This window comes from Phyllobates terribilis, unplaced genomic scaffold (genome assembly GCF_046119375.1).
Source record: "Phyllobates terribilis strain yellow unplaced genomic scaffold, ASM4611937v1 Scaffold_5__5_contigs__length_657084704, whole genome shotgun sequence".
In the NCBI taxonomy this organism is placed as follows: Eukaryota; Metazoa; Chordata; class Amphibia; order Anura; family Dendrobatidae; genus Phyllobates; species Phyllobates terribilis.
Window position 1 is genome coordinate 248,292,446 of NW_027362765.1, and position 16,066 is coordinate 248,308,511.

A 16,066-nucleotide genomic window follows, 5' to 3' on the forward strand; every position below is an offset into this window, starting at 1 on the left:
TAACCCTAGCACAATCCTAACCCTAACCCTAGCACAACCCTAGCACAACCCTAACCCTAGCACAACCCTAACCCAACCCTAACCCTAACCCTAGCACAACCCTAACCCTAGCACAACCTTAACCCTAACCATAGAGTTTATTTTTTACGCCGTGCCTGGTGTGATATAAGTGATTAGAAGACTTTATTCTACGGGTCGGTGCAATTACAGCGATACCAGATTCCAGATTCATATCGGGTTTTTATGATTGACAGCGGTCACACACTAAAAGACGCATTTTTTTGCAAAGACTAGTATTTCCATCGCCACATTTTGAGAGCTATAATTTTTCCATATTTCGGTCGACAGAGTCATGTGATGGCTTGTTTTTTGCAGGACAAGTTGACATTTTTATTGGACCATTTTTGGGCACGTGACATTTTTTGATCGCTTTCTATTACGATTTTTTTGAGGCAGAATAAACAAAAAACAGCAATTCAGGAATTGTTTTTTTTTTTATGCCGTTCCATGTGTGGTGAAATTGATAAGGAAGCGTTATTCTTCAGGTCAGTACGTTTAGGTACCACATTTATATAATTGTTTTATGTTTTAGCGCTTTTACACAATAAAAACTATTTTATAGAAAAATAATTGTTTTTGCATCGCTTTTTTCTGAGAGCTATAACTTTTTTGCAACGCTTTATTCTGAGAGCTATAACTTTTTTATTTTTAGGCTGATGGAGCTGTATAGCAGCTTTTTTTTGCGGGAAAAGATGACGTTTTCAGCGGTACCATTTTTATTTACATTCGTTTTTTTGATCGAATTTTATTCCATTTTTTGTTTGGCGGTATGATGATAAAGCATAGTTTTTTGCTTCTTTTTTTTTTTTTACCCTGTTCACCAAAAGGGGTTAACTAGTGGGACAGTTTTATAGGTCAGGTAGTTCCGGACGCGGTGATACCAAATATGTGTAGTTTTATTTTATTTTATTTTTTTTAATAATAATATTTATTGATGGGTATATTATATTTTAATTTTTTGGGGATTATTCTTTTCTTTTTTTTATATATTTTTACAATTTATTTTTTTCACTTTCTTACACTTTATTTTACTTTTAGACTATGTCACACTATGGGACTTTCAATTTTTGCAGCCTGATCAGCTGTATTGCATAGAAAGCAGCAGTTCCCTATGCTATGCAGCCTGTCAGCGCTGCACAGGGAGAAGTTACTTTGGCCATACACTGCGCATAACCAAAGTAACTTCCTGCCTCCTGGTGACCCGGATGTTGTCATGAAGACATCGGGTCATCATGACAACATAAGTCAGCCGCCGCAGATGCCGTGGGATACCGGCAGAGGAGGTGAGCATCGGCACTTACCTCCCCTTGCCCCCGCAATGCTGCAATTGACTTCAATTGCAGCATTTTGGGGTTAATGTGCCGGGAGCAGTGCGGGACTTCTCCTGGCACATAACATCGGGTGTCAGCTGTAACAATCAGCTGACACCCGGCGGCGATCGCCCTACACCGCTTGTGTGCGGGCGCGATTGCCGCACGCGTAAAAGTACGTACCTAGTCCATAAAGCCCAGGGCTCAGGTACGTACTATTACTGACCTGGTCGTAAAGGGGTTAAAACCCACAACTCTACTGCTTGTTGCAGCTGCAGCCTATGTACGCTTTTTAATCTGCATAAGTCTGCTTATTTTCACACATTCTCCCCTCTCCCCCTGCTGTCAAACCTCAAGACCAGGGAATGGGGGAGAAGATAACTAATTAATGAACAAATGAGCAGCAGTCCACCATCTTCCTAGTCTACAGGCTCCCTACAGACTGAAGCTGGCTGCAGCAGCACAGCCAGATAAAGGCCAGGAGCCCATTATGACGCGTGCAATGCTTGTTCCATTCATCCATTCTTGCATTATTCCACTGTACCATTGTTCCATTGTCCCATTCTCTTGAATTATTCCATTGTTCCATTGTCCCAATCTCTTGCATTATTCCATTGTTCCATTCACTCATTATATCTATTACAAGCAATCTACCTGCCTGGGTGAAAACCAATAGGATGCTCAGATTCACAGACATAGGTAGCACTTTAAAACAACATCTCAGACCAAACTTTTTTATATCTTTTTTTTCATTTACAGATAGAAAATTAAAGAAGTCAGTGCTCCACCAGAGGGAGCCAGCATTTCACTAAAGAAATCGCAGCAGCCCCCCAATTTTTTTTTAAATGCGTGGTACTCATCAACACCCAACTGATGGGACAGTTGAGATAAAACGGGAGCAGCTGATTAGAAGGCCACTGGCTAGGTATGTGGTGTGCGTGCAACGTTGTAGCAAAGGACAAATGCATTATTGCAGCTTATCTCAGGAAGTAAGGAAGGGATAGATAGATAGATAGATAGATAGATAGATAGATAGATAGATAGATAGATAACATTACAATACAATACAGTACAATACAATACATTGGTAAAAGCAATGCACATATACTAAATGTTAACAACATTATACTCATTGGTTTCCTTATATATATACTATCACATAACTCCAAAGTATAATCTAATTAAAAAAAAGGGGTCTAAAAAGAACCCAAAGACCAGAGTTTTTTTGCAGAAAAACATTACATCTTTATTAAGACAAAATTCTAAAAATTACAGCAACATGGTGCTACAAAACGAGGACACAATCCTCCACCCTTGTATCATTAATAAAGTTAATACATAATATGCAACAATTTAACATGCCCTTTTAGGACCCCCAGTAAACTGACTAGTGCATTCAACAATATGAGGTATAGGTTCCAATCTAAAATTCCTTCTGGGACTGCTTATATAAGCGTAATTAAAGTTTTACAGCCCCGCAGGCGCAACCATCTAAATAGACCTAAAGCACAACTATCTGGTGCATGTGATACATGGGTCCTGCAATGATGATAATAGAGCTTGCACAGTTATAGTTAGATATTATACTCACTGTCAATAACGGTGGTAGGTATACGTCCTTGTGCCCCTACGCGCGTTTTGCCCTCGCTTCGTCGGAGGGCGGATCCACTGATGGTTACATGCCGTAATATGTAGTATACCTTAGAGCTAGGGAAAAAACCTGGAAAAACAAGATCTCTGATCTCTTTCAGCCTGGTGCTACTGATGTTTTTAATGAGAGACATATGGATAATAAAGAGCTGACGCACAGATATAGGAATTTATTACAGAGGAAAACTAGAACTTGGTGGACTAGAGCCACCTTGGAGAATTATAGCAAACAGAGAATTATACCTAGAGGACTCAGTGTCCAATTGTATCCAACATTTGAATTGAATGATCCTGTTCTAGTTAATAAGTGGGAGACAGCGGCCTCCACTTGTTCTCTTACATTCATTGATGTTATCAATGAAAGAAATACACAGCTACTTGAAGAACTTTATAGGGAAATCAGTACGACACAAACTAAAATGTCACAAGAAATTCCAGCGATATACTTTTTGTGTGGGATGGCACTGGTGATCTAAATACAAATGATGTCAATGTAAAACTGACTTATTCAAGCGGCTTACATGTAAATTTTCTTGACATTGATCTGCAGGTAACTATGGATGGATTGATTATGACAGATATTTTTCGCAAGCCTACTTCAACTAATTCCATCCTGCATGCCAGCTCTTCACATCTGCCATCTACCATACAGAGTATAACTATTAGCCAATATCTCAGGAGAATCTGCTCTACACAGGAAAATTTTGACCATCAGGCCCAGGATCTATACACGAGGTTTAGGGAACAAGGATATGGCCATAGAACTATCAGATGAGGATATAATAAGGCCAAAAATAGCTCCAGGAATAAGTTACTATATAACAATAAACTGGAAAATGGGAGGGAATTATCTAACCAGGCACGCCTCATTACTCCTTTCAATGGTCAGTGGAAGAGCTTTACTAGTATCATTCACAAGCATTGGGGAATTATACATACGGATCAAATCTTGGGACGCATTATGTCAAATAAACCCCACATTACGCGAAAAGATCAAAAATTTTGAGGGATCTACTTGTGAAGAGCCATTACTCTAATGAGAAGATGAAAAAAGAGGACTCCTTTGGGAATCACAGTAAAGGCTTCTTTCCCTGTGGATATTGTAGAGCTTGTCTAAATTTGGCAAATCCAAGAAGTTTGCTAACTCTGATGGAACAAGAGAATTTTTGATCAATAGCTTTTTATCTCTTTCATCTAAAGGGGTGGTATATCTGGCTGAGTGCCCCTGTTCAAAACTCTATGTGGATATGACTACCTGGGAACTAAAAGTGCGGGTGCGCGAGTACATTAGAGATATTGAAAAATCAAAAGGGGAAGAAGATGAAAGTGAACTTAATACTCTACCAAGACACTTTTAAGAGATTTCACAATAGTGATGCACGACGTTTGAAAATTAGAGGGATTGACCAGGTGTCACTTGGCCCAAGAGATGGAGATCTATTCAAAATTTTATTTCAAGTGGAAAGCCGCTGGATCTATAGACTCAAAACTGTAAGTCCTTTGGATTAAACAAAAATTTTGGGTTCAGTTCTTTTTTGTGATATTTGGGTTACTTCTATACTCTCTTTCATGGGGAATTTTGGGTGGTTTTTAACTTTAGCCAATACCTGTTTTTGTATTTTGATGATTTTAATTATATTTTCTGTTTAGTTCTAGATATGTATGGTGTACCTTATATGGTGTACCTTATATTCATACTATGGGTGTTTTCCTAGAGAAGTACTTAAGTCAGGGGCGGAACTACTGCCCGTGCAGCCGGTTCATTGAACGGGGGCCCCGAGGGAGAGGGGGCCCCTCCAGCCTCCAGCAGGGCCGCCATCAGGGCATGACTGCCCTGACTCCAGTATGGGGCCCGGCCGGTAGGGGCCCCCTCGGGGGCCCCCCTCTTGTGCGTCTCTCTCCTCATGGGGCCCCCGGCCCCATGCTATGCGCCGGGTCCGGGACATTTCAGCGCTGAGCTGCGCTGTTGCAGCAGCGCCTTCATGATTCCCCTGACTTCCGGTCATGTGACGGTGCCGTCACATGGCCGGAAGTCAGGAGAACCTGCTGTCAGCGATTTGGACGAGCGCCAGGATTCTGCAGGGATCGCATGGGGGTAAGTATAACAAGTTTTATTTTTTTTAAAATACAATTAACTAGGAGTGGAGAGATGGGAGAAGCACATGTGTGTGTGTATGTGTGTGTGTGTGGGGGGGAGATGGGAGATGGGAGATGCACATGTGTGTGTGTGGGGGGGGAGATGGGAGATGCACATGTGTGTGTGTGTGGGGGGGGAGATGGGAGATGCACATGTGTGTGGGGGGGGGAGATGGGAGATGCACATGTGTGTGTGTGGGGGGGGGAGATGGGAGATGCACATGTGTGTGTGTGGGGGGGGAGATGGGAGATGCACATGTGTGTGGGGGGGGGGAGATGGGAGATGCACGTGTGTGGGGGGGGAGATGGAAGATGCACATGTATGTGGGGGGGGGAGATGGGAGATGCACATGTGTGTGGGGGGGGGAGATGGGAGATGCACATGTGTGTAGGGGGGGAGATGGGAGATGCACATGTGTGTAGGGGGGGGAGATGGGAGATGCACATGTGTGTAGGGGGGGGAGATGGGAGATGCACATGTGTGTAGGGGGGGGGATGGGAGATGCACATGTGTGTGTGGGGGGGATGGGAGATGCACATGTGTGTGGGGGGGGGTGGCAGATGCACATGTGGGGGGGGATGGGAGATGCACATGTGGGGGGGAGGATGGGAGATGCACATGTGTGTGGGGGGGGGAGATGGGAGATGCACGTGTGTGGGGGGGGAGATGGGAGATGCACATGTGTGGGGGGGAAATGCACGTGTGTGGGGGGGGAGATGGGAGATGCACATGTGTGGGGGGGAGATGGGAGATGCACATGTGTGGGGGGGGGAGATGGGAGATGCACATGTGTGGGGGGGGGGATGGGAGATGCACATGTGGGGGGAGATGAGAGAGGTGCACATGTGGTGGAGGGGGATGAGAGAGGGGCACATGTGGGGGAGGGGGATGAGAGAGGGGCACATGTGGGGGAGGGGGATGAGAGAGGGGCACATGTGGGGGGGAGGGGGTGAGAGAGGGGCACATGGAGGGGGATGAGAGCTGCACATGGGGGGGTTTGAGAGCTGCACATGGGGGAATTGGGAGTAGGGGGATAATGAGCTGCACATAACGAATGTGGGGTGGGGGAGAGTAAATGATAAATGATGATGGGGTGGTGAGAGCACAGACATGATATAATGAATTGGGGCAGGGGGTGCATGTAAATATTGAATGCGGGGAGCAGGAAGTATAGAGTAGGGGGCGTTGCGGATGCAGGAGTGTGACTGGTAACAAATTGGCGGAAAGAGTAGAGGTTCTAATTAAATTATATATTAAGTGCCTATTTACAGTTAATGGGGGCACAGTGGTGGATTACAATTTATATTTGGAATGGTAGGTTGCCTAATAACTAACCATATATTGATGGTGGATGCACGTCTGTATTCAGCTGCGTAATGTAGAAGTTGGGGAATGTGCTCTAGATAACTGTGTTATTTTATGCAGAGACGAGTCCTGGCTGGAAGACGTGATGGCGGTCTGTGCTGGATGAAGGAGAAAAGCGAAGATGAAGGACTTCACCTAGAGACGTCACCGGTGAGTTAGTCTATTACATGTACACTGTGTATAATGTCACTGGTGATCACTGTATTACCTGTACACTGACACTATATACAGAGCTCCTGTGTATAATGTCACTGGTGATCACTGTATTACCTGTACACTGACACTATATACAGAGCTCCTGTGTATAATTTCACTGGTGATCACTGTATTACCTGTACACTGACACTATATACAGAGCTCCTGTGTATAATGTCACTGGTGATCCCTGTATTACCTGTACACTGACACTATATACAGAGCTCCTGTGTATAATGTCACTGATGATCACTGTATTACCTGTACACTATATACAGAGCTCCTGTGTATAATGTCACTGTATTACCTGTACATTGACACTATATACAGAGCTCCTGTGTATAATTTCACTGGTGATCACTAGATTACCTGGACACTTACGTTATACATACCATGTATAGAGCTCCCGTGTATGACACTTATGGTAATATTAGTAATGTGGTGGTAATATTAGTAATGTAGTGGTAATATGTGGTCTGGTCATGGTGTGGCAGTTTTTCTCCCTTCTGTGTGGTATTATTCGGTCACTATGTTGTGGTAATATGTGGTCTGGTCATGGTGTGGCGGTATTCCCTGTATGTGGTATTATTGGTCATTTAAAAAAAAAATGTATATGACACATTCCCTTAAAGAAAACTAAATAAAAATATATCTAAAAAGAGTATTGGATATTTTAAGAAAATTTTAATAGGTTAGAGTAGGGCCCGCCCAGAAGAGTCTACCTTATCGTGGTGGCGGCTTTAAAAATCTTTTGGCCAAAACAAAAGCTGATGGCTATGTATGTGGCGCCGTCACATGGCCGAACGTCAGGAGAACCTGGTGGCAGCGACGTGGACGAGCGCCAGGATTCTGCAGGGATTGCATGGGGGTAAGTATAACAAGTTTTATTTTTTTTAAATACAATTAATTAACTAGGAGTGGGGGGAATCAGAGATGCACGGGGGGGATGAGAGATGCACATGGGGGGGGATGAGAGATGCACATGGGGGGGGATGAGAGATGCACATGGGGGGGATGAGAGATGCACATGGGGGGGTGAGAGATGCACATGGGGGGGGTGAGAGATGCACATGGGGGGGTGAGAGATGCACATGGGGGGGTGAGAGATGCACATGGGGGGGTGAGAGATGCACATGGGGGGGTGAGAGATGCACATGGGGGGATGAGAGATGCACATGGGGGGGATGAGAGATGCACATGGGGGGGATGAGAGATGCACATGGGGGGGATGAGAGATGCACATGGGGGGGATGAGAGCTGCACATGGGGGGGTGAGAGATGCACATGGGGGGTTATGTTTACATAACTTTGTTGCCTTATGAAGGGCAGGGGGGGCCCCCCCAAATTTCTTGCACAGGGGCCCACTACAGTCTGTGTCCGCCCCTGACTTAAGTAGCATCATGGACAGCGATGCATAACACTTACCTGGTGGATCCTGGGTGGTCTTGGTGGATGGATTTTCCGTGGTGTGGGAAGATGCTGGTGGTGGTGTTTGGCATACCGTTGGAGGAGCTCTAATCCATCTATAATGAAAGGACTTAATCAGATATCCATGGAATAAATTTACACAGATTATGGATTTAATGACATGTCCTTGCTAAATAATGGGGGGATTATGGTGGGAATTGGACTGTGGGGATGTGGGTATTGCAGTTGGTAGGACCTGTCATGATTGGGTGAAAAAAAAAAATAATAATAGGATGTATGTGTATATACACAATGATTATAGTTTTTAATTGGATTACCTTAATATTTGTAGCTGCAACACTATATGATTGGATTTCGATCGATATAATATGTTTGCAATGGAAAATGGTTCTCCTCTGTTTTTTGCCCTTTGCCTCCTCTCTCCTTTTCCTCCCTTCCCCTTTCCTTTCTTTGTATGGTAATTATATATCGGTTCCATATTAACATTGGCTCCCACTCGATTGACGTTATAAATTTAAAGTAAATATTACTTTAATTGAAATTCTGGATATCACTGGGTCCCTGTTTCGTTCCTTTACTTTCCCCTCGGGACATCTGGTGCGTATGCGTGTTGCCATCCAGTCGGATCTTCCTCTGTCTGGCATTTTGCACACTCGCGTGTGCGCCGCTGTCTAGCAGCGGTAGCATGCTTGCGTTTCACCGCAGGAGAGTGGAAGTATCCCTACGGAACGTGACAGCATGCGCCGCAAAGAATGTGTGCGGTCACCGGACTTAAGTACATAATGGGCCACATATGTGTAGGAATCATCACTATTGGATGGGGTATACTATATATTACGGCATGTAACCATCAGTGGACACGCCCCCCCGACGAAGCGAGAGCGAAACGCACGTAGGGGCTTGAGGACGCATACGTACCACCGTTATTGAGAATGAGTATAATATCTAATTATAACTATGCAAGCTCTATTATCATCAGTACAGGACCCATGTATCACATGCACCAGATAGTTGTACTTTAGGTCTATTTAGATGGTTGCGCCTGCGGGGATATAAAACTTTAATTACGCTTATATAAGCAGTCCCAGAAGGAATTTTAGATTGGAACCTATACCTCATATTGGTCCTAAAAGGGCATGTGGGGATCCTAAAAGGGCATGTTAAATTGTTGCATATTATGTATAGAGATGAGCGGTGTTCGACTAGAACTGTTCGCCAATCTCAAATTCGAGCTGTTTTGGGCGGTGTTCGAGTTGTTCGACGAACCCGAACGATTTGCAAAAAATTCGGCTGTTCGAGGTTATGTTCGATAACTGTTCGTGCACCAAAAGCGTGTCCTGCATGTCTGGTGCTATTTAGAGCACCAATCATGCAGGGATTGTCTGTCACTCACTGTAATGCCACAGCCATGGTGGTTGTGGCATTACAGTGATTGCCCAAATCGATGGGAACAGTGCCAACAGTGAAACATGAAAAGCCGGCAATTCAGCAGCGGCATACACCTGTACCCGACAATTTAGAACCGAAAGAATAGAGCTTCACACATAGATTAGATAGATATAAACATGTCAGCCACATATATACGAAGTACAGTGAAAGTGCTGCTTACTGTACTTGTCATTTAGCGTAAAGGATTTATCAAAAAAAATAATAGTGTTTTCATGCACCGTCTCTTTAAAAAAGCCGGCCGGCAATTCAGCAGCGGTACCCGACAATTTAGAATAGAAGGAATAGAGAATCACACATAGATTAGATAGATAGAAACATGTCAGTCACATATATAAGAAGTGCAGTGACAGTGTTGATTACTGTACTTGTCATTTAGTGTAAAGGATTTATTTAAAAAAATAATAGTGTTTTCATGCACTGTCTCTTTAAAAAAGCCGGCCGGCAATTCAGCAGCGGTACCCGACAATTTATAACAGACAGAATAGAGCATCATACATAGATTAGATAGATAGAAACATGTCAGCCACATATATACGAAGTACAGTGACAGTGTTGCTTACTGTACTTGTCATTTAGCGTAAAGGATTTATTAAAAAAAATAATAGTGTTTTCATGCACCGTCTCTTTAAAAAAGCCGGCCGGCAATTCAGCATCTGTACCCGACAATTTATAACAGACAGAATAGAGCTTCACACATAGATTAGATAGATAGAAACATGTCAGTCACATATATATGAAGTACAGTGATAGTGTTGGTTACTGTACTTGTCATTTAGTATTAAAATAAAGGATTTATTATTAAAAAAATTGGCGTGGGGTTCCCCTTAATTTTAGGCTCTAGCGGAGGTTAAGCAGACGGCTGGGGCAGATGTTTGAAGCCTGGGAAGGGGGTAATACCCACGGAGCTTCCCAGGCTACTAATATCAGCCCCCAGCTGAATACATAGCCTTTACTAGCTATTAAAATGGGGGACCCTCCAAAAAAAATGACGTGGGGTCCCCCCTAATTTAATAGCTAGCAAAGGCTAGGCAGACAGCTGGGGGCTGATATTAATAGCCCAGGAAGGGAGCCATGAATATTGGCCCCCTCCCAGGCTAGAAACACCAGCCGTCAGCCGCCCCAGAAATGGCGCATTCATAGGATGCGCCAATTCTGGCACTTAGCCTCGCTCTTCCACGCTGCCCTGGTGCGGTGGCAGGGGGTAATAGGGTTGGGGTTGATGTCAGCTTATAATGCCAGCTGACATCAAGCCCAGGTTAGTAATGGAGAGGCGTCTATAAGACACCCCCATTACTAACCCCATAGTCAAAGTTAAAAAAAACACAAACACCCAGAATAAAGTCCTTTAATTGAAATAAAGACACAGTCCTTTATTGTTCTAAATTAAACCATACTTACCGTCACGCCCATTCCAGCTGAAGCCAACGATCTCCTGCAATAAAAGAAAAATAATAAAGCAACCTCATCCTTACCTTTCCATGGTTCCCACGACAGCTTCAGCTCTGCTACATCGAGATGACAGGCTGGACCGCAGCAGAACGCTGCCATCCAGCCTCTCATCCCGCAGACACTGAGAAGCGCAGGCTTGCTTGCGCTGCTCAGCGTCTCTCTGTGACGACATCCAGATGAGCCGAGTTCATGTCCAATGAACTCGGCTCACCTCATGCACGTCACTGACAGCGTGGGAAAATTCTCAAGCTGAAGCGGTGAGTGCAGGAGAATTCTCCCACGCTGTCAGTGACGTGCATAAGGTGAGCTCATGTCCAATGAACTCAGCTCACCTCCTGCACGTCACTGACAGCGTGGGAGAATTCTCCTGCACTCAGCGCTTCAGCGTGAGAATTCTCCCGCTGAAGCGCTGAGTGCAGGAGAATTTTCCCACGCTGTCAGTGACGTGCATAAGGTGAGCTCATGTCCAATGAACTCAGCTCACCTCCTGCACGTCACTGACAGCGTGGGAGAATTCTCCTGCACTCAGCGCTTCAGTGTGAGAATTCTCCCACGCTGAAGCGCTGAGTGCAGGAGAATTTTCCCACGCTGTCAGTGACGTGCATGAGGTGAGCCGAGTTCATTGGACATTAACTCGGCTCATCTGGATGCCCTCACAGAGAGACACTGTGGAGCGCAAGCAAGCCTGCGCTTCTCAGTGTCTGCGGGATGACAGGCTGGATGGCAGCGTTCTGCTGCGGTCCAGCCTGTCATCTCGATGTAGCAGAGCTGAAGCTGTCATGGGAACCATGGAAAGGTAAGGATGATGTTGCTTTATTATTTTTCTTTTATTTCAGGAGATCGTTGGCTTCAGCTGGAATGGGCGTGATGGTAAGTATGGTTTAATTTAGAACAATAAAGAATTGTGTGTTTATTTCAATTAAAGGACTTTTTTCTGGGTGTTGTGTTTTTTTTAAATACTTTACTAGAAATTCATGGTGGTCATGTCTAATATTGGCGTGACCCCATGAATTTCGGGCTTAGGGCCAGCTGATAATGCCAAGCTGGCCCTAACCCCTTTATTACCCAGTGAGCCACCGCATCAGGGCCCTGGATGAGTTGGGTACAGCGCCAGAAGATGGCGCTTCTATGAACGCGCCATTTTCCGGGGTGGCTGCGGACTGCAATTTGCAGCGGGGGTGGCCCAGAAAGCTTGGGCCTCCCTGCGCTGCGGATTCCAGCCCCCAGCTGCCTAGTTGTACCTGGCTGGACACAAAAACAGGGCGAAGCCCCACGTCAATTTTCTTTAAATTATTTCATGAAATAATTAAGAAAAAAAGGGCTTCCCTATATTGTTGTGTCCGGCCAGGTACAAATAGGCAGCTGGTGGTTGGGGGCAGCCCGTTCCTGCCTGCTGTACCTGGCTGGACACAAATATAGTGCGAAGCCCCACGTCAATTTTTTTTTAATTATTTCATGAATTTCCTGAAATAATTTAAAAAAATTGAAGTGGGGCTTCGCACTATATTTGTGTCCAGTCAGGTACAGCAGGCAGGAACGGGCTGCCCCCATCCACCAGCTGACTATTTGTACCTGGCCGGACACAACAATATAGGGAAGGCCTTTTTTTCTTAATTATTTCATGAATTTCATGAAATAATTAAAAAAAAAGTACGTGGGGCTTCGCCCTATTTTTGTGTCCAGCCAGGTACAACTAGGCATCTGGGGGCTGGAATCTGCAGCGCAGGGAGGCCCAAGCTTTCTGGGCCCCCCCCCCCGCTACAAATTGCAGTCCGCAGCCACCCCGGAAAATGGCGCGTTCATAGAAGCGCCATCTTCTGGCGCTGTACCCAACTCATCCAGGGCCCTGGTGCGGTGGCTCACTGGGTAATAAAGGGGTTAGGGCCAGCTTGGTATTATCAGCTGGCCCCAAGCCCAAAATTCATGGGGTCACGCCAGTATTAGACATGACCGCCATGAATTTCTAGTAAAGTATTTAAAAAAAACACAACACCCAGAATAAAGTCCTTTAATTGAAATAAAGACACAATTCTTTATTGTTCTAAATTAAACCATACTTACCATCACACCCATTCCAGCTGAAGCCAACGATCTCCTGCAATAAAAGAAAAATAATAAACCAACCTCATCCTTACCTTTCCATGGTTCCCACGACAGCTTCAGCTCTGCTACATCGAGATGACTGGCTGGACCGCAGCAGAACGCTGCCATCCAGTCTGTCATCCCGCAGACACTGAGAAGCGCAGGCATGCTTGCGCTCCTCACTGTCTCGCTGTGACGGCATCCAGATGAGCCGAGGTCATGTCCAATGAACTCGGCTCACCTCATGCACGTCACTGACAGCGTGGGAAAATTCTCACGCTGAAGTGCTGAGTGCAGGAGAATTCTCCCATGCTGTCAGTGATGTGCATGAGGTGAGCTCATGTCCAATGAACTCAGCTCACCTCCTGCACGTCACTGACAGCGTGGGAAAATTCTCCTGCAATCAGCGCTTCAGCGTGAGAATTTTCCCACGCTGTCAGTGACGTGCATGAGGTGAGCCGAGTTCATTGGACATGAACTCGGCTCATCTGGATGTCGTCACAGAGAGACGCTGAGCAGCGCAAGCAAGCCTGCGCTTCTCAGTGTCTGCGGGATGACAGGCTGGATGGCAGCGTTCTGCTGCGGTCCAGCCTGTCATCTCGATGTAGCAGAGCTGAAGCTGTCGTGGGAACCATGGAAAGGTAAGGATGAGGTTGCTTTATTATTTTTCTTTTATTGCAGGAGATCGTTGGCTTCAGCTGGAATGGGCGTGATGGTAAGTATGGTTTAATTTAGAACAATAAAGGATTGTGTCTTTATTTCAATTAAAGGACTTTATTCTGGGTGTTTGTGTTTTTTTTAACTTTGACTATGGGGTTAGTAATGGGGGTGTCTTATAGACGCCTCTCCATTACTAACCTGGGCTTGATGTCAGCTGGCATTATAAGCTGACATCAACCCCAACCCTATTACCCCCTGCCACCGCACCAGGGCAGCGTGGAAGAGCGAGGCTAAGTGCCAGAATTGGCGCATCCTATGAATGCGCCATTTCTGGGGCGGCTGACGGCTGGTGTTTCTAGCCTGGGAGGGGGCCAATATTCATGGCTCCCTTCCTGGGCTATTAATATCAGCCCCAGCTGTCTGCCTAGCCTTTGCTAGCTATTAAATTAGGGGGGACCCCACGTCATTTTTTTTGGGGGGTCCCCCATTTTAATAGCTAGTAAAGGCTATGTATTCAGCTGGGGGCTGATATTAGTAGCCTGGGAAGCTCCGTGGGTATTACCCCCTTCCCAGGCTTCAAACATCTGCCCCAGCCGTCTGCTTAACCTCCGCTAGAGCCTAAAATTAAGGGGAACCCCACGCCAATTTTTTTTAATAATAAATCCTTTATTTTAATACTAAATGACAAGTACAGTAACCAACACTATCACTGTACTTCATATATATGTGACTGACATGTTTCTATCTATCTAATCTATGTGTGATGCTCTATCTTTCTGTTCTAAATTGTCGGGTACCGCTGCTGAATTGCCGGCCGGCTTTTTTAAAGAGACAGTGCATGAAAACACTATTATTTTTTTAAATAAATCCTTTACACTAAATGACAAGTACAGTAAGCAACACTATCACTGTACTTATTATATATGTGACTGACATGTTTCTATCTATCTAATCTATGTGTGAAGCTCTATTCTTTCTGTTCTAAATTGTCGGGTACAGATGCTGAATTGCCGGCCGGCTTTTTTAAAGAGACGGTGCATGAAAACACTAATATTTTTTTAATAAATCCTTTACACTAAATGACAAGTGCAGTAACCAACACTGTCACTGTGCTTCTTATATGTGTGACTGACATGTTTCTATCTATCTAATCTATGTGTGATGCTCTATTCCTTCTTGTCTAAATTGTCGGGTACCGGTGTATGCCGCTGCTGAATTTGCCGGCTGGCTTTTTTAAAGAGAGTGTCTTCTGAGCAGTTTGTCAGCTTTTGGACACCTTTGCAGGTGTTTTCTATGTGTTTCTATGTGTTTTTGTTTGCCTGCCATTGGTTTTAACGGTGTTCGACGGTGTTCTAAGGTGTTCGACGAACAGTTCGACGAACAGTTCCTCGAACATCCCGGTGTTCGACGAACCGAACCGAACCCGAACACTACGGGGGTGGCTCAACACTAATTATGTATTAACTTTATTAGTGATACAAGGGTGGAGGATTGTGTCCTCGTTTTGTAGTACCATGTTGCTTTAATTTTTAGAATTTTGTTCCAATAAAGATGTAATGTTTTTCTGCAAATATACTAAATGTTGCAGAGTTGGTCATATTTAGCCGAAACAGGATTGTCATCTGACTTGTGCAACTTTTAACATGAAAAAGCAATTGAGGGAAAAAAGGAATAAAGCAAAAAATTCACCTAAAAAAATTGACAATCCTTCAAAATAAACGAGATACATTGATGTAAATTCTTTCTGATTTTGGAAACTGGATTAGAAAGGGGGTGCTCCAGTCCTGGAGGTACTGCAAATACCAGATCAATGCATGGAGTGGACAGAGCAAGCTCTTTTTCCATCTCCTTGTTCTAAAAATCCATTTAATATATGGTCCCCAGATAGGGGACTTATCAGATATTAAACTAATAAGAACAGATTTTTTTTTTTTACACTCAGACTACAAAGCCTTAAATCCATTTTCATAAAACACAGACTTAAAGACTTAAATCCATCAATGTGTATACTATTTACTTTATCATTCTATTTTTTTTCCGATTATTTTTTCCTTTTTTTTCCTGTTTTTTTATTTTCAAAGAACAGGATATCAAGAACAGCAATAATTACACAGTGAGTATATTCCATTCACTTTGTTTCCAAATTTCATTGCCTTTTCTATTCCAAACGACACTTTGTCTTTCCAAAAAGATATAAATAAATAACTTAAACACAATTTAATGCAATTTTCTACTGAGACAATATTATGCTTAAAGATTAAAATATTTCTCACTTTCCATA

General features: G+C 44.2%; 1 non-coding gene across 1 annotated transcript; it reads right to left on the bottom strand.

Moving 5' to 3' along the window:
• Nucleotides 1-15,553: 15,553 nt before the first annotated feature.
• Nucleotides 15,554-15,748, bottom strand: LOC141150843 (U2 spliceosomal RNA). Its single transcript, XR_012246937.1, has one exon. It is a non-coding gene; the product is annotated as a U2 spliceosomal RNA (small nuclear RNA).
• Between the last annotated feature and the right edge of the window lie 318 nt (nt 15,749-16,066).